The following is a 23,953-nucleotide window of genomic DNA, read 5'->3' as shown; positions in this document are numbered from 1 at the left end:
AAGAATAAACTGTATTAATTCTTCCCTTGATTTAGCTGGATTGTTTATAATACAGAATTATGTTGATAATTCTTGATGTGTTTCCAAAACGAAAAGTTAACAATCATAATTTTTTTTAATGGTTTTCTCAATTTCCATTGCTAATATAATTGTTCATATGAGGCAAGTGCCTCACTTTCGTCAACCTTCTTGAAGCTTTTTTTACTTCTTTCTACTTTTTTTTTTTTTTTGTTTTGTAAGAGGGCAAATATCAATCTTTTTAGCGCTATTTTCACTTTTTAGTTTTTAAACTTCTGTATAAATTAGTTTTTCATCGTTGTTTTGTATAACGATACTCGGAACATACAAAAGTTTCACTAAAATTTAATTATCTAAAAATATACTTCTCATTTCAAATAATTAATGTAAAATATTAGTACGCTAAGGAATTTTATTTATGACATATTTAGAAATGCTAAGAACATAAATTGTTTCAAATAAATGGGCTTCAAATTTATTTACTTATTTCAAATTATTGCAAATATAAAACTCCTTCTAAAACTCCTTCAAGCTAACAATATATGTTTACTTAGATCTTTTTGAAAACGTTATATCTGTTAAAGCATCGATACACTTATTTTTGCGGAACTCATAACTAAAAAAAGGTAGTAAACGTTAAAATGCTGAACAACTCTACTTATTCTTTCCTTAATACCCTTTAGTTTCGGTAATTATATTAATTTCGTTTTGCACGCCCTTACATAATGTCATTTATTTGCGATTCTGTATGGCTTCTTGAATTAATCTCATATTTTGTTTTTAATTTTTGAAATAAGTTTCTAGTAAAATTTCTCTTTTTGCAATCTGTAAAGTTTCACATACAATTTTAAATTTTACTTTGTTGTATTCTTACAAATTTATTGCTTTCCATAATTTTGTTTTCTGCTTTAAATCCTAAATATACATATTTCATATTGTAAGGATCCTAAGTTTTACTAACGTTTATTTTATTTTAAATCTTTACTATCACTTCTTATTTTCTACTTCCGGCCAGAATTAAAAGCGTTTAACGTATTTATGCAAATTTGTCTTGCTAACGCCAAGTACTTAAGTTGTGGCTTTTTGCCAAGCAAGAGAGAGGAAGGAGCTATTAGAAGCAGGCCGCTTGCCATAGTAGTTTTGCTCGGTTGCTGGTTGCCTTCAAGGCCTGCCAAGAGGTTTAATTCTCTTGATAATTTTAAACGTATCGTAGTTTTAGCAGCTCTCTGTACTACATACGGCTTTTTGTTAATTTACGGCCAATCTTGGAGTTAGGCACTTGTTTATTAATCCAAAGTTAGTTTAGTTAGAGTTTAGTTAATAATTTTATATTCTTACGTTCAGACCACAAGTGATTGGTCTCTGTATTCCGAAGTTCCGGAAATCATTGTAAAGATAGAAAAATAAAGGGTTTCGTATACCCTTCCTATGTGTATTGTCTACTTCACAATTTATTGAACATAGCTTTAGTAAGCTCCTTGTTCCGAGTCAGGACAGTTAATGTTTCCAAAGAAAGTAAGGAGGAACACCAATCCTGATAGTATTTCTTTTCCTAAAATCTTATTGTCTCAAAAAATTTCAATTAAAAATTACCCTAAAGTCACTTTTCTCTCAAGAATTTCGTCTTCTACTATTTTATATAATTAAATTATTTAGTTATTTGAAGAAAATAATTGCATTTTTTATATTAAATAACTTTTATTAATTAAATAATAAATTTTATATATAATTCAAATAATAATTCATGTTTAATAAGTGCGTTGTTTAAATAATTTGAGCTGTACATTAAACTTTTTAAATGTGGAAAAGACTGCACGTTAGGTGCACAAATTTGATTTATGGCATCTTTCACTAAAGCATCTGAAACTGGAAAGCACAAGCTTAGATATTTCGATCTGCTAGATGGAGAATTATTTCTTTGATTTGATAAATTCTCCTTGCTTGCTTTTATTTCAGAATGCATCAATAAATCTTTGGAGAAATTACTAGTATAAAGAGAAGAAGAAGATTCAGAAAGACAAGTCGCAAATACACATTGTGGGAATTTCCATATTTATTCAGTACAATCTTCAGAACAAAATCGAAACCGCAGCCGGCTGTAATGCCTTTCTCTGTAACTTTTAATTAATTTAGGAGATTCTCTTGTGTGAAGAGAGAGTGAATTCCTGTCGGGAGTTTTTGAAAGGAGAATAAACACGAACCTGGTTATTGTTCTCCGTCAAAACTGGAAAAGAACACTGAAATTGCATTTCACCTACTCTGATGCGAGGGGTCTGGAACCGGCTCTTGCTGCTGTTCTTAGCCAGGAAAAAGGAGGTTTTGAAAAAAGGTTTGCCTGCTTTTATTTCCGCTAAGTATTTCGTTTTCTTTTTAATGGAATATAACAATTTTGATTAGATGTTCTTTCTAAGTGTTGTTGAAAGTATTATTACGAATTCTTTTACAGCAAGCAAAATAACAAATTCATAATTTTCTCAGTAAACGCGTTTTTGTATTTTATAATTAAATATAAAATTGTAAAACTAATATAACTTCAGAGTTAAAAGTGCATGAAACGTGAGCAGGAATATGTTATTGCCCACTTGCGCTCTTTTTGTATAAGTAAATTTCCATAAACGTGTAGAAAGATCAGAATTTCTCCTCTAAAAGCTGTAATTGTAACATTTTCGGGATAAAAATAAATAAAAAATAGGAACAAATAAATAAAAAATAGGAACAAATAAATAAAAAAATAGGAACAAATAAATGAAAAATAGGAACAAATAAATAAAAAAATAGGAACAAATAAATGAAAAATAGGAACAAATAAATAAAAAAATAGGAACAAATAAACAAAAAATGTAAGAAAATAAAAACAAATAAAATATCAAATTTGTCTTTCTAATGTCAAAGGGGCAATTTGCCTTGAAGGACTATTAATTTCGTGACTGTCATTTTGCAAGGTTCACTAAAAATGTCCGATTCACTTTTCAAATTGTTGCCACAAAATATTATCGCCCTGTACTTTATTCAAAGAAATTAAACAATGAAGAATATGTATGCATGTTTCTCGCACTGTAATAAAACAATGGCACCTAGAGCCAATTCTGAATAACGTACGCTTCCACCTGAATAAGGGCATCTGGAAGTCCAAATTTGGAATTTGGAATTTGTTTTATTATCTATTTCATATTTTGTGAAACTTTGACGAATTTTTTATTATCAAACTCAACGATTTAAAAGGGAGCAGTGGCAACACACTCTACGGGGGGGGGGAATCTTTTTATCTCTAGCGCGCGGAACTGTGTATCGGAAATTCTAACGATATGCTCATTGTAAAATTATTTTGTCATATTTCTGTTGAACTGAATTTTATAGTTTAAGTGCAAGGAACGCGATATTTAATAAATAAAGGTAATACACAAAATGTTAAAAAAACGTCCCTTTGGAGGTAATTTAAAGTCTGAAACTTTTCAGATTTTTTATCTTATATTAAAATATTTTTTCGTAATTTGAAATAGCATTTTTTAAGAATAGTGTCAGATCACAATGATTGGATGGCATTTTGTGTCTCAGTTAAGCCCCATTTACCTGAAGTTTGATTTTTACTTTGAAACACCGAAAGCATGCTTAACATATAAAATCATTTATATGAAAAATTATTCATATTATTGATATAAATTCATTCACTGATATAAATTCATTCACTGATATAAATAACAACAAGGGGAAATGAAATGTGTATTTTCCAGCAAAACCTTATCTTGTATTAACAAATTTGAGTATTACCCTGTTTCCCTAATGCCCAAAATGCAAAAGCTTTGCAAACTGTGTGAGTTACTTAAGTTGTTTTTGAACGCTAGTAGTTTGTTGTCGTAGATTTTCTTCTTAATAAATAAGCTAACTGCATGGAAATTTCGTAGTTTTTTCCATGTGTAACGTGAACATGAAGAAATTTCTCTTAAATCCTTCCCAATAGCATCCTTTAGCAGGTAGCCCTGGCTTATTTTGTCATAAATAAATCAAACAATCTCAAACTGCATCGTCGTGACTCCCTTAGACATCGCTATTACCTTGTTGGCAAGATACGAAAGTTCTATCATATCAAGCTCAGGGCTTCGCTTATTCATCCCAGGTTAAGTTCTAAGAATGACCAGTAACGCGTTTTACTGACTATCTGTTTTTGAAGAAAGTTTGTAGTTGAGGTACGCCATTGCAGTTGTACAAGAAAGTCATCCTAACCTTCATACTGCTGGAGTTTTAATGTACTTTTTGTTTTTGTAATAACGCATAATGAGGCTACCTTTTCGATTGGGCTTTAGTTTTGCTCGTAAAATCTTGCCCATGTTTCGCAAACCTGGAGGTACGGCACAAAAAACCCTCTCCTTTATGCTGCAATCTGTCCAACTAACTTTGATCAGCCCATTATCGTAGACATATATGCATTTCTAACGTACTGTGACTGCATAGCTTTAGACCAGCAACACGTCCAAGCCTCTGTATTTCTCCTTATCACGCACGTGCATAGCATTAGAACGGAGAGCTCATATTACTCTAACGAATTTATCACACCTAACAACGTATGGGGCTAAGAGAAACTTCTTCGAGGAAAAGCTTCTTCCCCTACCATTAGAAGGATTCTAGCCAAAATAGTTTTACTGTAAGAGATGCTCTGTAAGAGAGAATAATTTTTCATATAAATGATTTTATATGTTAAGCATGCTTTCGGTGTTTCAATGTAAAAATCAAACTTCAGGTAAATGGGGCTTAACTGAGACACAAAATGCCATCCAATCATTGTGATCTGACACTATTCTTAAAAAATGCTATTTCAAATTACGAAAAAATATTTTAATATAAAATAAAAAATCTGAAAAGTTTCAGATTTTAAATTACCTCCAAAGGGACGTTTTTTATGACAAAATAAATATGGTTAGCTACGTCAGATATTTTGCATTACAGATTAAATGCTCCTTTGAAATTTTGTCCTTCATATGTTAAAGAACTGGTTTTCACGCAAGTCGAAAAATCAGACATCCCGAAACTAAAATTCTAAGAAATGTTTCTTTTGACGCGCAGTTGAGGGCAGGTACTATATGTGATATCGGTTTAAAGTAGGTTAAGTACCAAACTAATGTGTGGTAACAGCAAAAAACACATTTTATAGAATTATCGTATTTCTAGATGCATGCTTTTGTGATGTAATGGATTAGCCTGTTTATATTTCTGTCTATCAACTGAAAAAGTCGCTATCAAATCCCGGCTAAAACATCAACGGATTTTTCCCATTTCCTAGCCCCAAGAAAACGTAAACAAATTATGTTCATAGTACACATGGACTAAAATAAGACGACCATGTGATAATCTGTAGCAGCTTGGATTAGTTTGTCTGGATTTCGTGTCACCTTTGAGTGGAGAAGATTATAAAGGTAACCTTTACATTCTCTCGCGTGTGCTTTAGCGGTATAAGAAGTTAACATGTCTAGCTGACAAACGGAAGATCCGTAGTTGACATCTCGGTGAAGGCAGAGATGACGTTTCAGTCTTCCTGCATCGGAAAAGCTTGGTGGTCTCTCTTTTTGCATCCGAAGTAAAATGTTGTAGCCAGTAACTCGTCACAAACTGGATATGGTCAAATCGCTGTCATGGTTCTGCTCTTTAAGTGGAGAATAATAGAAGGAAAACCACACTTCCTTTTGCATGCTTTGTTTTTAGCTTCCAATTATCAAAATGAAAGATCCGTGGTTGGAATCCAGGGGAGAACCCTGCTGATTATTCATGTTTCCTGCTTTGAAAAATTTGCGTCTTTGTAACAATATTGCAAGTATTAGAGTTTGAACTTGTGTGAAACAAATTAATATTTTAAGATGAGCTCCTATTTTTCTCTTATCATACTTGGCTACTGAAGGAAGTACATTTCAATATTTACAGGCGTTACAGAAGCTGAGTTAAATTATTCTGATGAAAAATGAACAGATCACGCACTAGCCAACAGTAGGGGAGTTACGGCGGTCTTTTAAGCATGCATAATAAATAAAAGTCGGCCCATGATAGAGCAGCACATTAATCGGATAATTCTGAGGTCTTTACTTTGACTTCAGGAAGAATGTGATTAATTGTTTATCGAATCTTCTAACCAAATCGTTCTAACTTGTTAGCGCATCTTTGATATTCATTTTTTGTTAACTATATTTAGTAATTTTTAGGTTCTTACCATTTTGAGTAAGGAAGTGTTAATGAAACGGAGGACTGACAGGAAAAGTAATTTTAAAAGTTCTAGTAGGTTCGAAAAATTGAAATTCCCTTACTTTAGAATTGGCATGATAATAATTGGCAATATTTAACCTTCCTTTTCACTGAATCATGATTGAATTTTATGATCTCGTGAAGCTTTTAAATTTATTAATTTTTTTGTTGTTCTATAGACTAAGTTCGGGAAGGCGTTAATCTTTCATTTGAGGATTAAACCGCATTTTACTTAAACAATACCGGTTTTAAAATGAAAAATGTATGTTCATTCGTTTTAAGACTATATTTATATCTAAGTGCACAACCGAAAATGGTTTTACTTGCATTTCGGAGGCATGCGTTTCCTTTCTACGTGATCTAGTATCTAGGTTGAAAACTTTTCTACAAAACGATGCTTAGTAATTCCCAACATTCATCTCTGGTAGTCTCTTGAACATGTCCCCCCATTTGCATGACAAAGATCGGATCTTCTTTTCGCACTGCAACTCTCAGATCAAGAGATTTACATATTTCATCATGGATTATTCCTAGCGAAGGAAGAAGGGATGAAGAAAGCAAGCTCCGCTAGTTTTAGATTGCACTAATACAAAATTTCGAAACTCTTAGAGCTTGATGCATTGCACGTTATGTTAATTTAATCCCTGCCAATTTATCTTCCTAAAAAAAAAACACCGCTGCGAATAGGGGAATTCTTTTTCTGTGAATTGAGGTGACAGATTTCAGTAATTGTTTATATCAGGATTATCACATCATTTAAAGTATCAGATTACATTTTCTGTTTCTGCAGGGTTAATCGTATGCTTCGAATAAATACACACCGCATAATAACTAGAACTGGTGAGGTATGAAAAATTGCTCACGCTATTTTTTCATAAAAGCTTTCATACTCATCTGCGGTTATATGACAAATCCATTGTAAAGGGTTAACGGGGGTGGTATTTAATAATAGAGAGAGAGAGAGAGATTAATAGGCCGTAGGGGCTTTGCAAATTTAACAACACTTATTTTTCATTCATTTAGCATCTTTGTTAAGAATATATAAATACCACAGAAGATACCGAAAAGAACATTAATATATAAGAACAACTTCTCTTTTGTGATCCGAGCTACATGGGATCATTTTCTAATGGACTTGGCTTTGTAAGAAAACAAACAGAATTTAATTTTATATTAGTAATCTGATTTTATTAATGTGGCTTCGAATGCTTTCTAAAATTTGAGTTTAACCAACAAATTGAGTTTTCAGCTACTACGTATGTTCTTTGTGACCAGCTAGTCTTTCAGAGGTTAGTGTATGTTAACACTCATCTATAAATTAAATTAAATGTCTTCTATTAAGTCATTCTGGAAAGAATATTTTAACACAGAATTTATATCGCTTCAAGTGCAGTAAATTAAAGATTTACGTAATAAAAGTGATTACTATATTTTCTGTTGTATTTGCTTGGAATTTCGCAAATAGCATGGCTTTGAGTGTTGCATTGATTGAATTTTGCAGTCTCAAATTTATATGAATAAACAAGCACTTATGATTTTGTAACTTATGCTTTCATTAGTTCTTACTAACTATTTGTCTATTTGTTACTTATCTCAATAGTTATTTCTTACTTATCTATATTGCTATCACGAACTTGGAATTATATTTTTCACTGCTAAAATTCGAGGCTAGAATAGCATCTGCAGGTAAAGTAAGGCATAATTTCTTCGCTTCGTAGCTATGATTTCATAACTAATTTCCGTTTAAACTGGAAGGAATAATAAGTAGAGGTAAAATACGTTTTTTCATAGAAACTGAAATATATCATTCTGAAGGTAAATAAACTTCAATATCCACATTTAATATATATATATATATATATATATATATATATATATTCACATTTAGGACCTAAATTTAAGTCAAATAACGAAATAAAAATCATTTTATAGCTAATAGCGTATAAGAATAAGACATATATCCAAACGGTGTTTCTAAACCACCATTTATCATTTGCTGAGAATAAGTCTAAATGTGAAGAAGATGTTTGGGAAACGTGATTACAGACTTTATATTATTAAATATTGATCTCAAATACGCAATTCCGTTTCAAAATGTGGTACAAAATGTTTTATAAAAACAAAATATTTTATGAAAGCAATACCAGCCTTATAAGCAGGAAGACTTAATAAATATAAATTATAGCTTTTTAAATAATCCACCATTAAAAGAAAATTCGAATAAGAAACCAATAGCGACAAAGCAAGCAACTTTTGTTAAATTCTTAAATTTAAATTTTGTTAAATTCTTAAATTTAAATTTTGTTAAATTCTTAATTTTTCTCTTAAATTTGCACGAAATATATTGAATTTTTAATGTAAATGGAAGTGAAGTCAGAAATTCATTCTCATATATCTGCTAAAATATTACAAGTACGGAATATTTCGTTTTTAACTCTTTAAGGCGTAATAAGTATTAGCTGAAAATTTTGATACACAGGCCATATAAAAAATTGGATTTTGTGTTTACGAAACACTGCTAAACAAAAGTTGTTTTCATAAAATTATCTACTTTATTTTAAAAAATCTGTTTTTGTAAATGCAGGTCTATAATCAATATTTGAGAAAATAAAATTTGTATGCATCCTTCTCAAATACCCAGTTTCTAAATTTTCATTCTCAATACGAAGTTTTCTTTTTAAAATCTGAATCAAAATAAAACAGTTAGATCTTAAAAAAATTATAATTGATGACGAAGTATTATCATATTTGCAGACAAGGACATTTTAGTCTGTAGACACTTTTTTCTATTTTGCTGTTAAATTTATTTTACGAAGTCAGTTTTCAGCTAAACATGGAGGTTTTTGGTTTAGTTGATTATGGCAAAGCGCGCTAAGGCTATCTGTCTAGAGGAAGAGATGCCATCGTGGAGGACTTTCTAAGTAACACTGGCTAGTGCATACGTTACACACGACGAAAACTACGAAAATGCCCATGCAACCAGCATGTCGTACCCAGATTGAAACTACCAGTGTTCAGCGATTTTAACGTTCGGGCTTTGGTGGGCTTAAACTCGGATGTGAATTCTTTATGAAGAGAAAATATTTATTCACACATGTAACATCCAGTAAAGAAATGTCATTCAATGCCTAATTTTTGTCTTGCACAGAAATGAGTATTTTAATTCATATGTTATGTGCATATGTTGTTACACTGATTGTAGCTCATCTGCAGATGTTATATTAAATTAAGTTCTCAGCATAAGTCTAGCGAACTTTGTATAAATGCCGCTATTAACAGCATAAAGCATCACTGCGAAATTTTTCTTGTAGCAGAAATAAGAAATTAAAAACATCTCTATAAAAAGAAGTTGGATACACGACTTATATTGTCATCAATCTCTAATGTCCCTTAACTCGTTCACTACGAGTATTCGTTGTGTATGTACATGATTTTTCCTTATCTATGGTGAGTCTTCATTTGCAAAATATAGCATTAAATAGCTAAGTTATGAATACTTTTATTTGAGTAGTTTGTACTTAAATTATTCTGTCGAAATCAAAATCAGATTTTCATAGACTGTAAATTTATCTTCTTCGTTTTCATCATACATAAGCAGAGAAGTACACATTGAATAATGTAATGGCATGTAACTTAAAGAAGCGATAGAAATCAGTTATTTACTTTCATTGAATAAAAGCTGCGATAATTATCGAAATCTAGATTAAAAAGCTAAGTAGCTTTGCTCGATTTCTATTAAATGTTAAGGCTTTTCTCCATCTTTTGTTTGTTTAAAATTGTAAAAGTTTACGAAAAAGATACTGCTGTGTTCTGAACTCAAATCGAAGTTTATTAAATTTAAAGAAAGACTGCATATTAAAATTTCAGCTTGAAAACTACCTAATGAAGCTGCAGACTTTTTCTAAAAAATATTTCCTCAGCTGTATTTTTAATGCATTTAATAAAGGCATCAGGATGACTATGCTAAAATGGAAAAACGTAACGTAACATTGTACAGGTAACTAAAATCGACGAAGGTAAGGTAAAATCTACCTAAGCCAAAATTAGTTTAAATGCTTTATGAAGAATTTTTCTTATTAATTTGATACTGGTTTAATCTTTAAACCGTAATTATATGCTACTTTACTTCAATAAATTAGTAGCTTCAACATTTCAATGCTAAATCTACAAAGTGCGTTATATATACTAACCCTTTGCGAAATAACAAGGCGTTTTACTTATTTAAGATTGGGGACTAAGACTGCCTTAAGTATTGCATTCTAAAGGACAGGTTAATTTTGTAATCAAGTCTAATTTACAGATAACAACAGCAATAAAATTTTAAGAAAGGTGTTAGTTCTCTGTCTATGAAATTTAATTATTTTATTTAGTAACGTAAGCTTATATATACATATCTTTATTTTCCCAAATAAAATTGAAAGATTTAAAAAAAGATAATATTGCCCTTAAGCATACAGGCGAAGCATTTAATCGGATTTGATTGTTTAATTATGGCAACGTACGCGACGGTTATCTGCCTGAGAGAAAGATTGTCTTATGGAGGGCATTCTAAGGAGAACTGGCTCGTAGTCACGTTACGCAGGAAAAAAAAAACAACACAAATTTTATTGCAATCAGCAACTTCGAACCCTCTTCATAGTGGTTAAGGCTGACTACCTGTTTGGCTTTCCTCACATGTAAACTTGAATACAAGTCAGATATCCCTAGGAAGTCCTTTACCACTTTCTTCTTAAGCAGATAGGGCCCACATGTGCTTGACCGTTTTCAAATAATCTAACCGAATCGAACCTGTCTTCAATTACTTATTTTCACTTCTTTCATTTACTCGGTCCCTTTAATTAAACCATATTTTGCTGATTAATATGTAAAACTTAGCATCATAATTTAATCCTAGAAGAAATCCTGAAAAAACTCCTGAAGAAAGGGATGACGAAGTAAACTCTTTATAACGGGCAAGCAAGCTTTCGTAAGTAGATGTCCCATCTATGAAGGTACTTCGGAAATGCGAATGGCATTTCAATTCAGCAGTCTTTCACTATTTATTCTTTCATTATTATCTGATTGTTATAGCAAAGATAAAACCTTCTTGCAACAAAAAACAGGTAAATTTTTTAAAGCCTGCTTTTATCTTGTTGCATCTAATCTGATATTTGTTACTGCATATTACAAGGGAGAATATTCCCTCAAAAAGTAGTGGCAGACCAGCAGATGAGCGGTAAAGTAGCTAAACACTGGTAGTTCGGTTCAGAGTTCGAATCCTGGTTAACGGCTGGCTGCATACGCGTTTTCGTGGTTTTCCCGATGTGGAACGGGCATACGAACCAGTTTCCCTTAAAAATTCCTCCACGAAGGCATCTCTTCCGTTAGGCAAATAGCCTTCGAGTGTTTTGCCATAAGTAACTAAACCAAACCAAACACTCAAAAAATAACAAAACATAAAATAAAAGATGAAAAAAAAAACATGAGGAAAATAACACCTGGCCTAGAAGGGTGATCTACACCACAACGCTTTAAAAAAGAGGGGAAAGCTTTAGTTCATATTTTAGAAACGCAAGCTCTTGCTTTTGATTAAAAGGAAAATAAAGAAAGAGTAAATAATATGAAATGAATAGTTCATATTCCAAAAATCAATAAATTAAAAAATACAGTTGCGTTTCTACGGGTTCGTGGATTTGAAGTGATTGATGACAACACTTGATGAAGGATTAAAACACAATTTATTCGCCAGTATTTCACAGGAGAGTTTCAAAGACACGTTTACTATCGTCTAGAAACTACAATATACATGCTGACACAATCAGCAACACAGCTTTCCGGCTATCAGGCTATAACGGTAAAGATCGCTTCACGGCAAAACCCTAAATACAGCTCCCGACTCGGTCGATCGCTCTCAAAGCTCAATACATTCAAGATACTCTTCAAGATACACCCGACGATGCACCGCTACTCCGCGTACACGCAGGGTGTATATAGCTTTTGACTTGCCATCTCGAGAACATTCTGGGGTAAACCGGTAAGAATTCGTTCTAGAATGTTCTCTTTCCGTCCATGGCGTATCGCCAAATATCTCCAAATGGGCGATTTCGGCCAAATATGGCAAATGGCTAATATGGCAAGTGGCTAATATGGCAATTGGCAAATATGGCAATTAGCAAACATGGCTAGTGTTTTAATTATAACCTAGAAGCTAATCCACATCTGTAACAGTGGGCTAAAGACAATTTGCTTCAGCCAGAGAAGCTTCTAATAAAAGTCGTGTTAGGGATTTCTGATAGGCAGGAAGGAAGGAAATTTCGCTTGAAATGACTCGATTGTACTTTTGCCAAGAAGCAATATTCCAGACTTCTGAGATGAATTCATCGCCTTAGGTCAGAAAGGCTTACTCAGGTTACGGATTTTTGTTGCCTCTTTGCACAATATAATAATCTTCAAACTTTTAATTACGATAACAAATGTAACTTTTTCGAATCAACCTTTTACTGGCTACATTTAGCACCATGTAGAATTTAGAATATCATTTAGCATCATGTGAGGTATTGGTTTAGCACCTTTCGTTTGCTAAACAAATACCTCACATTAAAACATAGAATTCCCATAGCATTTAAAAATTCATAAAAAAATAACAAGAGAAGGGAAACGTATTCCAATAAAGAGGCTTCAACGAAACTATCCAGAAAATATATGAACACAGCAAGAGGTTCTCAACATTAAAAAGAATTCATATAAAGGATCAAACTGAGAGCTGGTGAACTGCATGATACTCTTTTCCACTTTCTTGTACAACCTTCTCATTCTCCTTCATGTATGAAATAAGAAGTTTCCTATTAAGTTGGGTTTTTGTTAGTCTCTGAAGTATTGAAGCGGAAAACCGACTACTATTAACTTCTGCTTTATGTTTTTCTGCGCTTTCAGGTAGCTAAGATGGTTGGTTCTTGAATTGCATGACTAGAATAATATTAGTTTGGTAATATGAATGCATCCTTGAGCTAAAAGAAAGAAGTGCCATAAATTGATAATAATACGTGTAAAGCCGTAGAAAACTATAGATGGTAATTTAAAACATTCCTGAAGAAAAGTATCGAAAGCAAAATTAAAGGCATGTAGAACAACAAACATTTAAACAAATTAGAGGGACTTAGAAAAGAGACAGAATGCCTGTTTAAAAGTGAAAAGAGAACAAAATCTTTTTATTAACCTTTTAAGAAAATAATGCCGTTTTTTTGTTCTGTTACTTAGTTTTACTTACCTTTTTCCTCAGTATTCGGATTTGAATTCATACTAATTCAGACTTAGAAAGTATTTTCATTATATGTGGTCATCTTTAGGCAGGATGGGAATTTCAATAGAAGTAGTGCAACGTATTCCATAATGAAAATTGTGTCAATAAGAGAGAGTATTCAAATCAGAATGATTTATGCTTAAGTATTTGTTTTCATAACGAAAGGTAAAAACTTATCTTTCGTAATAAAATAATTCTGAAAGAGTGACAGGCTGAACTTTAATAGAAATGATTATATGATTTTAACATCTATTGATATAGAAATTTCTAAATAAAGGATGTCTCAATGAAAGTGCCGTATTCAATATGCCGAACAAAATGCTTTTTTTTAGAAAATGAGAAATATTCTTACATTAAGTAAGTGTATAAAGTTTGCATTTTAGGTAATTGTTCCGAATTAAGGCGAAAAATAATGTGTCCTCATCAATTTCCTCTGCAACACTGCACTCTTTCCATGGAATTCATAATCACTTTTTAATACATCTACTTATCGAGGTGGCCCATGTTCAATTTCCGTTCTAAGTTCGGTTTTTTAGACCGGCAGTAACACTGTTACGCACAATAGCGATGTTTTCAACAGACTTTCGAAGCTGAAATTTTAATATGACGTTGTATCACAACTTTTCGAAAAGTTGTGATACAACGTCTGCTGTCAAACCTGTGCTCTTAAATTTCTTTATCAATCAGCGAATGTCGTTTTATTAGGCGTATTTTCACATTCAAAAATTACATGAAGCTCCCTAATAGTTTGTGCATAACCCTTACCGTTCTTGTAATGAGTTTTCACAATCAAAAAATCAAAAATTTTTGTCCCTTTATGTTACCTTCCATGTCAATTAAGCTGCAGTGTACTTGTTAAATGAATTGGTAGTGATAAAATGCCACCCTTGTCAGGTCAAATCAAACTCGACATTCTTAAATCGCAAAATTTACCTGTTGTAATTATATAAAAAATATTCTTCATTTTCTAAAAACGTATTGGTTATATTAAAGCCGGCGCTTTGGGGGGGGCACCCTATATATATATATATATTTTTTTTTAATTTCAAAAGCATTTTTACATTTTTTATTTCTGAGATTTATAGTATTTTCTAAAAATAAATTTTAGCATGAAATTTTGTAAGGTTCAGTTCAAGCAATCTTCTTTTGTCCTTTCGTCCCTCTTCACGTTTCATGTGTGCTCTAGAAATACGCAAACATAGGCAGAATAAGAAACATGTAGCTGCAGTTGGGCTATAGCTATATAGCAGTTCTAGTAGTAATTGTAGTAAGATAGCTGTAGCGATATAGTTATATTATATAACAGTTTTTACTCATAAGTGGATATGAGATATAGATATACGGCAATTATTAGTAATACAAAGTAGTTGTTGATATCCAGGAGTGCTAGATCGTGAGAAGAAAACTTTAGTAACAAAATCCGCATTCTCAATTTAATTAGGTAGAGCTGAACTGGAGTTTGAACTACTATGGTGGTAAGTTTGTTTTAATTTATTAACCGAAAGTTGCAGAAGACATCATAATAGTTTCTGCTATTATTATACAAGCTGTATAACTTGATAAATTATTTATTGATTATTATTTGCTATTGTTTTATTTCTGTTAGAGATTTTCATGTGAATGATAATTCATTAACAGCCTCAAATTCTAGCCTTCTTAATAAGCCAGTTATTTAAGGTTAAAACCTCACAGACCAATTTGCTATCATGCTTCGCAATAAACGGTTAGGCTTTTTTTAATATGTTTCATAATTAAATGTTTAAATAACTCGTACCCTATTTCTTTTTATATTCTCAAGTGCAGCTTTTATCCGCGTAAAATTACCGCTTAAAACGGGATGTATCTTCGAATAAATGATGTCTTAAGATCTTAGTTACATCCGAAGTAAATAATTTGAACAAATCATTGATTTAAATACATATTCTTCTGCTGTTAATAAACTGTTGATTGCTAATGATTTGGATTATACGGGTTTTGAGAAAGCACTCTAGATTCATCTACCTCTGGGAAGGGATGCTTTTGTAGAGTACTTCTATGGAAAATCAAATCCAGTTTACATTACACATGGGAAAAATCACGAACATTTTCGCGCAGTCTGTCCATTCACCAGCATTCGAACCCGGTTGAACTATCGGTATTTAATGGTCTACTCCACTGGGCCAGCATTCATTAAGAATATTTACTAAATGTATTTTAACGTTATATTTAATTTATTTTATTTACTTATAATTAAAGATTATAAATCTCTTGGTTTTGAAATAAAAAGTTTCGCCTTAAAATCTATTGTATCTCAGAATCGAAGAAATACGGTAATACAAATTGACCAGATGCTTTTAAAGTCAGTTGAAATTTAATATTCGTCTTAAAAAATTGCGTTTCTGTATCATTAGAAATGTATTCATCGAAACGGGATACAAACCAGAAGGAATTTGAAATTTAAAACTTACTGCTTTCAATAAAAAACTGCATTTTGAAATATTTCTTTAGAATCTTGCAATAACATTAACTCAGATGGCTATTTCGAAAACGGATGCTGTACTTGCCATTAGAGCAATATTTGTTTTTGTTCTTTCATCGACTCTGGAATATTATTTTAATTTAAATAAACCATCAGAATATTTCCAAAAACCCTCTCATGCACCTAACTTTTCCATCTAGCCATCTGCGTTCATGATGCTTTATTCTGCATCTACTTAGCAATGAAAAAGCATCCTCACCAGAGAAAACGAACGTAATTACAGAAGCAAAAAATTCTTCTTTTTATGTTATTCTTTCTGGAAAGCAATATTTCAGCATTTTTTTTTATTCAAGGTCATGTGATTACCGCATCCCACGGTCCTTTTTGAATTTCAGCGAATCCTCATTTTTTTATAATTTTTCTGTTTCGCACTTAGCAACGAACAGATGGAAAACGGGCATCGATTTTTCGGCTCTCTTTGTAACGTGTTTTTTCTCCTATATTCAGCCTTAATTAAATGTGGTTGTTCACGAAAGTTTTGGGTATTTGTTTTTAATGTACATTGCAGTTCAGAACAAAAGTGGTTGAAGTAAAATTGTTTTTGTATTTTTTCACAAATTATTCTAAACTGCAACTTATTTTGATGTTTTAAGTATAACAATAAAATTTATTTTAATATATTCAGCTTTGAAGATCATGGTAGATTGAGACGTTAGGAATATTATACGAGAATCTCTCTGAAAATTTTAAGATGCAGCCAAATAGTGCAAGTCAAACTTACCAAATCTTAGTGGTGTTAAAAGTAGTCTCCTCCGACAGTATAATGCTTTTCGCAAGGTAATTTTTCCAAGATTAAATGTTTCAAGCCATTCATTTTTTGGAATCGATGAAAAATATGCTTTTATAACCTCATCATCTCATCTTCTAAATAAAAACGACGGATATATAAATGTTTTTTAGACTAAAAATAGTCATACATAGCAAGATCAGGAGAATAGGATGGATGTTTTATCACTTTAATATGCTTTTTTTTCAAGAACTTCTGTCAGTTTTGCTGAATGGCAACATAAATTTTAGAGGTGAAGCATGCCTTCCTGAATTTTCACATAAGAAAATTATATAAGACACTTAGTGGTAAAAATGTTAGCTATAACTATCTTCTGTCTCTTTAACTTGATAGCTTTGACAATTCTTGTACTTCTGAAGAAAATGCCTTACATTACATTTACATTTCTCGCTGCTTTTTCACCATTGTTAATTCGGTGTGAACTTCAATAATTTACGTTCTTGATATGTTAGACAGAAAATTATATGTAAATAATCATCAGTTGCAGTTTTAGAAATAATGCTATGTCTTTCATTAAGTAAGTTTAGAATTTTTCTACTTATTCTGGCACGCTCCGCAATTTTGATATTCTGTTAATTTATGCAGGATCCAAAGGCAAACTAATTTTTTCCTATGCCGTTCTTAAGGAAAAATTTTCATATATAACTGCGGATACAGTATTTAGTTCCTTCTGTACCATTTGCTAGGTATGGCGATTGCCATTGCCATTTTTCTTATGGCGGAGGCATTTTCTAGAACTATAAGCTGACAAAAGACTTCCTATGTTTTTTTCATCCAGGAGAGAGTTTTGACCTCCACGAAATTCTGTAAAACATGTGAATACAGTGGCACAAGCTGGAGCTTCATTTCCATATGTTAATTGTAGATATTGAAAGCATTACTCTTGATTTAGCCCTTAGCTCAGAAAACTATAGCATGATAATGATCTCAGGTTCAGTTCTATTTTTCTTTTTTTTTTTTTTTTAAATTTACACTGCTATAGATAAATGATAGTTTTTTCCACAAAGTTAGCTCTTCGGACAAAATTATCGTTTTCAAACCTACATTTAAAAAATAATTCTCTTTTAGCACATATCGTCTACTCAGAAAATAAAATTTAAAAATTAAAAAAAAAAATCAGTGTTACCTAAGTAGTAGATCTAGGGAGATAACAGTAGATACTCAGCTTTAGTGATTACAGCAGACTCACTGTACATCTGGGGATTCTGCAGTCGAAAACTTTATTAACAATACGTGAAAAACATTTTTTCTTTTTGTTAATTCTTCTCTTGTGGATGATTATTTCCCTCTAAAGGTTTATGTAAAAGTAGAGAGTGTAAGAGATCCCCGAACCACTAGGTTCATAAATTTTATACACCCGTGACCGAGACTGCCTAGGTACAGATCCTAGCCAGAAGCTTTGCAGAGTTCTCTACGTCAACCCCCCTTCGGGGAGGGGGCATGAGAAGAGTAAGAAATAACCTTAGTTTCGTGTGTTTTTAATAAAGCGTATCGCGTGAGCCACATTTTTGTAGTCGGAATGCTTACTTCATCGGACTCCCATCTTAAAATAGAATCGCGGGAGCCATATATGAGCTATTTAGCCATGTAAAGTTTCGAAACGTCGTGTATACGGCATTTCTAAATTACTTTTAGCTACAAAATATGTCTGCAACCTAAATATTGGTTCGCATTCTAAAGATTAATTAACCATTCGAACTCGTATCTCCATCTTGCTAGTCAGACGTGCTTCCAATTACACCACGAAGGAACTCCATAAGGAGGGAGGAAGGTCCTTACAACTTTTCAATGTATTAGGTAAAATAACAGTTACTAAATTTACACTACATTAGTTACTAAATTTGTAGCTGGTTTCATGAACGAAATCTTCGTGCATAGCTGAATGTAACTTCTAGAATCTAATTTATTAAAGCATTTATGTCACTAACTGAAATTTCTGCTCTATTGGTACAGTATAAAAGTTAATTTTACACTTATGGTATCTTTTTTTTACTCTTATATCCAGTAAACTAAAACGAGCAATCGACTTCGGGTAATTGACAATTAAAGATGAGATTCGGATATTACAACCTTAACGACGTTACCTTACTATATTGGTACTTTAGCTACATATTATTCCAGAGTTCTCACTTTCCAAATATATACGATTGGGAAAAAAAGTACGACTCTTATAAAGAAAATTAATTTTGTTGTAAGACCATTTTTTTAATTGCTGAGAGGACCATCAGCTAAGCTCTTATATAGCTTGAACACTGGTAGTTCGGTCCGGAGTTCGAATCCTGACGAATGGGCTAGTTTAATGCTAGTTTTCTCCGCTTTTAATTTATATACCAGTCAGTTTCTTTTAAAAAGACCTCCGTGACGGCATCCCTCTCCTTAGGCAAATAGATCTCGAATGCTTTGCCATAATCGAATAAAACCAAACTAATCATTGTGAAAAACTTTAGTAGTTACAATGACCATAAAATTAAGTAAAAAATAATTAGTTCTTACTTATTTCATAACTTCTATTTCTTAGATATTTTATAACTGCCAGACACGGCTTTAAAAATCTTCCTAACATGGTGTTATTTTGTTAGATTAACTTTTAAACAATTAATTTAGGTTTAGCTTTTATTAAACAATAATTTGCTATTTTGTTACTTTTTCGAATAAACACTAATAAAGAAATTATTCATTATATTTTCCCCGATGGCTTGTTCCTAAAATTGCTGATCATTATAAAAATCATTGTACCGATATTCGTACGACCATTGTTCGGTAAGCCACTGAGTAAGACCTTTAAGCAATGGTGTAGTTGCGATTGCTAGCGATGAAATGTACTGATTGAACGTATATTTTCATGGCTTTCCTCTTGTGCAATGAAAATAAGGTTTCACGTATGACTAGACCATATAAACTTCGTTTCAGTTCGGATAGATCTCAAGTGCGTTTTCGATAAATTACCTTTTCTCGTACAGTTGCTTTGACGGGACTACTACGTCAAATGAACATAATCATATAGATTATTAAACTCTCTAACTTTTTTATCACCTTCGATGTTCAACACTATTCTCGTCTAAGGTATATAACTTAGCCATTAAATTTTCTATTAAAAAGCGTCTTAGGTTTAAAGTGCATTATTTAGGCCATTTCGAATGCTTTTCTGATAGAATATATGTTTAGCTTTCTGAGCCATATGTTCTGCAATTTGTGCCCTAAGCTATTTGTCTGCCTATCCGCTACCCATAGACAAACCTATCGAATAAGTCAAACAGATCGAATTCTTGATTGCTATACCGAGTGAATATCTATTATTGCAGACGTGATTGCACAACAATCGATATTCGTTTTGTAAAGCAACTGAGTACGCTTAATGATATATAAACCAGCATGATAGCCAATCATGTTAAACTCAAAGACCCTCTTAGTAAATATTACATTTTATCGATTTAAAGATACAGCTACTACAAGCACCATACAGGTCTGATTATAGTCAGAAAAAGTATTGTACAATTTTTTAATCCTAGATATATCTAGTCTCTCTTAAGCCGAAATTAACAAGCAACTTTTCCTTCAATAATCTGAACAGCCATTGCAAAAATGCTCTTATGCGACGAGAAAGGACATACATTTTTTCTTAGCCATCGAGAGAAAAACAGAAAGTTTTTCTATGTAGTAACAAAAACCATTAGTAATATAGCACTAAACTTTCACAGTGCGAGACTTTTGAACAACCCGGTAAATAGTTTTCAAATGCAGTTATGTTTCACGTATACGGTATAGGATTGCAGAAAACCCAAAGTTTTTTTTTTTTTTTGAGCACTTCAGATATTGCTATTTATTGCTAACTTATCATCTAAAGTAGTGCTGGTGAAAAAGAAAGCCGCGTAAGATTAATTTGCACGTTCGTGGTGAAATTAACAAAAGTAATAATTCTTATTAGAATTAGACACAAACTTTCGATACGAGTATATTTTCATGTTTTTTCACCCTATTATTCACCATACGGAGGAAATGCCATGGAAATATAGGTGGAAAGACTTTAAATTATACTCGCATCCAAGGCTGTATACTTTAATTTGGGTCTTAAAGGCCTTAATTATTGCACAGAATCTCGTATTTTAGAAGCTTCCAATAAATTGTAAGGAAAAAAAACTACACCTGAGAATAAAATCTTTTGAGTATGTCGCACATGGTAGTTTTTGATTAATTTGATTGAATAAGGAAAAGTACCCTAAGATTTGGCTGTCTGTTTAATGAGATGGATGCCTTCGTGGAGGCCTTACTTCCCAAAGGCAACAGGTTCGTTTTTAAATACATTACTGTTGGAAAATCCATGAAAACACCCAAGGAGCCGTACCTTTTTTTTCTGACTTTAAAGACGACCTGTGCAGTGCGTCTAATAGTTTTATTTTAAAATCGATGAAGTGTAATATCTATAACGTGGATCTTTGGCTTTGACATGGTTAATTGATTTTCTAGTCTAGCTCCATCTGCGAGCGTTAGCTGGTCTTATGCACTCGGGCAGTGGTGGACCTCAATAGTGCAAGACGTACATATAATACTTTAAGCCTTTTCATTTCCTGAAACTCTTATTCCAAATGGCAGTTTAAATTTTCTATATGTGGAGTCCTGTGTTTGGTATCCATTTCATTCTATTTACAGAAGGGTTTAAATAATTGGCTTATTGGGTAGAAAATGCAGCAAAATATTTTCCTGCAACCAAACAAAATAACGTATCGCATCCTAAATGTTTTAATTTCTATTTTAAATGGCTCAATTTATTCTCTGGCGTCAATACATATATAACTTGAAAATTAAAGATATTTCTTCTGAAGACAGCAACAGCTCTCAGAACTGTCATTTTGAGACTCGGCGTGATTAATGATCTTACTCCTCAAGACGGCAACATCTTTCAGAATTGGCAATTTTCCTGCTGGAGTGCTTTCTCTGGTTGGCGTGCTGTTGTAATATTATTTAACATAATATAAAGTTAGGCCAGATAACAGAAAGAAAGGAAAAGACTGTTTTATAGCTGTTTTCTAAATTCAAAATTTAATTTTAAATAGAGATAACTACTATTTCAAAAAACAATTTTTCCTTACTTTAGGTCATTTTACCAAATACAGGCTAAACAAATTATATTGAGTAATTCCCAAGGACAACTCGCATATTCAAATGCTTAACTAAACATAAATTTGGCTCCACAAAGTTTAAGTTACATTCCGCTATTAGACGCACAAATTTACGAGTTATTATTACGTTATTACAGAATAATGGAATTTATGAATACAGAAATATTACACATTTTGTATTCTTATGATTTAATAGCAAAGTAAGATCTCTTGTTTCATTTTACAGTCAACTAATGAAGCGCTTCTGCAAGGGAATTATTTTATAATTTCCTCCTGTTCGTTAACGTGAAGATGCGAGTAGATTAATAGAATCGTTAAGTCACGCGCCTTCAGCCTCATTAACACCTTAAAATATTTATGAATTACCACAAGGAGTATGAAAGCTGTTTATGATTTAAAGTGCTCTTTATGCTAAGTATAATTAGCGCAACAGAGTTTGACATCGTTTCCGATAACATCTTGATGGTATATTTACTTACACTTAATAAATGAATATTTAACCTCATCTGGAAATCGAAATTCATGAGATAAAGACAATGTATCTCAAAATTTTGTAACTTGAATTTTATTACTGATGACAAATAAGTTAATGCTACTTCCTCAGCAGTTCTGTTTTCGTCAGGTAGAATTTTAGCAGGTGGTATTTGATTGTAGCTTGATCAGTTGCGAGTCCATTAGTTTTTTATATTAGTTAAAATAACATGTTAGTTAAACTAGCTTTATTTGAACGTATCTATAATGCAAGTACTGTAACTTCCATTTTCACATGATAGAGAAACTGAAAACGTGTGAAATTTTATTACGGCATTCGTGCCCATTTTATTTAATATAAGTAATTTCCTTAAGGCTAAAATAGTTAGCTCAAAATTATAAGAAAATGGTAAAATCATTTATTTCACAGTTTTCTTAAATAAAAGAAGAGCAGAGAAAACTGATTTTCACAATTATAATTACGTTAGTACTGTAGCCTAATAAGCAAGGTAGATTTACATTTGATTTGTAAATCTCTCCATTCACACTGGAGACATTCCCAAATCAAACTCATTAACCGTTATGATAATGATATCGATTAAACTGTATGTACACGCTAAGCAGATGCACATGATACGATAAGTGTATCTATAGTTGGCTAAATTAGAATTTACCTGTTACAACTGAACACGGTGGGACACTTCATCTGCCCTAGATTACGAATACAGAAAAACTTCTATGAGTCAGATTAAAGATGCCAGATAATAAACGATTCATTTGGATAACATTATCCCCCTCATAACTCATGAATTATATTCGGCAAATAAAGGAGGAAATAAATGCGTGGAACATTGCTAAGCCAAAAATATTCTTTACATGCTCTAGAGTTGTACAAGTAGAGTCTAAAATACGAAAAACGATCATTTGCTATCGAAACTAAGTGCATTCATCCCTTCTAGTGGCGAATTCGAGAAATTTTAATTCCCAGCTTAGGCACGATGCAAGTTTAGGGAAAATTTTAATCACAGTTTTAAAGAGTAAAATCTTTGGTAGAAGAGATTGTTTCCACTCTACATAGACAATAAAAATGGGTGAATCTTCGGATTATGGTAACTTGGCGATTTTTTGGTGAAAATGTGGTGACCAACTCTGCTACAGCAACCTGCTATTTTTTTTTGGGGGGGGGGATGCCATTTTGTTTTCACGGAGTAAAGGCATTTTTTTTTCAACAATCTGCTAGCCGAATTACGCTTATGCTAGAACTTTTATGGAACAAAAGAGCTTAATCATGACGAAGATCAGGTGCGAAATCGGGAGAAAGTGTATAATCGCCCACTGCTTCGCGCGTTTATAAGAATTGCACATACGGCGGTATCCATGTACACGTCGACCTATTTTCACTTAAAAAAATCATCCCAGAAAACAAAATGCACAAAAATGGCATTGCGCACACTCTTGACTTTATCCATGTACACATCGACCTATTTTCACTTAAAAGGTTAAAGAAAATTGACAAAAATCCAATTCTTCTTACTCTT

Source organism: Stegodyphus dumicola, chromosome X2 (genome assembly GCF_044657685.1).
Source record: "Stegodyphus dumicola isolate Sdum_Otavi_A_Nest chromosome X2, ASM4465768v1".
Classification (NCBI taxonomy): Eukaryota; Metazoa; Arthropoda; class Arachnida; order Araneae; family Eresidae; genus Stegodyphus; species Stegodyphus dumicola.
Note: the sequence above shows the minus strand (reverse complement) of the source record.